The sequence below is a fragment of the Colobus angolensis genome, unplaced genomic scaffold, assembly GCF_000951035.1.
Source record: "Colobus angolensis palliatus isolate OR3802 unplaced genomic scaffold, Cang.pa_1.0 Scaffold576, whole genome shotgun sequence".
NCBI classification, from domain to species: domain Eukaryota; kingdom Metazoa; phylum Chordata; class Mammalia; order Primates; family Cercopithecidae; genus Colobus; species Colobus angolensis.
The window spans coordinates 316,573-318,093 of record NW_012119332.1 but is presented as its reverse complement, the minus strand read 5'-3'; the positions used below and the strand labels follow the sequence as shown (position 1 = coordinate 318,093).

General features: G+C 43.0%; 1 pseudogene; it reads right to left on the bottom strand.

Moving 5' to 3' along the window:
* Positions 1 to 285: 285 nt before the first annotated feature.
* On the bottom strand, positions 286 to 1,196 carry LOC105526106 (annotated as a pseudogene).
* Between the last annotated feature and the right edge of the window lie 325 nt (positions 1,197 to 1,521).

Here is a 1,521-nt window from a genome sequence, read left to right as displayed (position 1 = left end):
TTAGATCTACTTATCTATAGCCAGAGACAGCTTCTATTATGTTGTCCTTAGCAGCCAAGGTTATTAAAATGTCTTTTCTCCAGGAAGATCTAATAGGAAAAAAGAAAGAAACCTCTCTGATTAGGCTCTAAGCATTTCCCACCCTCCATCAAATTGACTGGGTAGGCATAATGGAAACCAGAACACGTATTCCAAACAACAGAAATCCTATGAGGGAAGGGAGGGGAGAGGAAAAATTCAGCCAGTGCCCAGACTGAAACTGAGTAATATCAACTTCACTCATCTTCACACATCTTAAGGTTGCATGTTTGTGGAGTACTTCAGGAATAAATCTATGAATTGTGGAGTACTAAAATACCTAGTGGTCTGCTGTACTACATTATGGCTTTCCCCAGCAGTTTCCAAGGAAACCTCCAAGTCAGGAAAATTTGGCTAGAACTGCATGCAGGACTGCAGAGATTCCTCTCCACAGTTATAGAAGGAAATGTTTCAGGCCTGATTGTTCCAGGACTGGGTGCACCAGGTCTGAGTGTTCCAGCAGTGGTTGCTCCAGGACTGGATGTTCTAGATCTGGTTGCTCCAGGTTGAATTGCTCTAGGTTTGGTTGCTCCACATTGGAAGGTTTCCAGTCACGCTCACCAGGCATCCCTGGTGGTAGGAAAAGTCGAGACTGGGGTAGGTAGGTGCTGAGGACTTCTGAATCACACCATTGCTATTCTTTGGCCAGTTGTTTTTCTGCCACTTCTTAGATTTCATTCTCTGGTTCTGGAACCAGGTCTTCACCTTTGTAGCTGAGGTTCAGGATGTTGGAAAGTTCTTGCATCTGCTGGAGGCTGAAGTATTTCTGTCTTCTGAAATCTATCATTGAGTACACACAGCTGGTTGGAAGAGAACACAGTTCTGGTCTTCTGTTTCTTGACCAGGACCTTGTTTTCCTTTTTTGTGGCACTCTTCTTTGCAGAAGTGGGTTGTTTGCCTTTGGAACTGGTGGAAGAATCCGGGCTGTCCTGAATAAGCAGATCCATGGAGGAAGGAAGAGGAGAGACAGTCTCTGTGTGAGGCATCTCAGCAGAAGACATTTGCAAGGATGGATAGTTTTCTTCAGGCCCACAAATTACAGGTGTAGGTGAAGAGTCTTTATAGTCGGATGCTTCGGAGCAAGGCAGGCTTTGTGGACAAGCTGGATCTGCACTCATGTTATTATTGGGGAAGAGGAGGAAAAAATTTAAGAGGTGGACTGGAAAAAAGGCTAAGGTGGCTTTAAGACTTTTTTTCTGGAAGATCTTAGAGAAATACGACCTCCAGAAGCAAAAGTATCAAGAAGTTCAGATGAAGTGAGTCACCGCCACAATAACAGAAGACAACCAGCTCAGTCCAGCAAAACTGCTTTTTAAATATTGAAAGAACCCTGCAGACATAGATAGACTAACTCTTACACTTTTATGGTATATTATTCTTTTTTATAGACTGCTATGGTCTGAATGTTTGTGTCTTTCCAACATTCATATATTGAAATCTAGT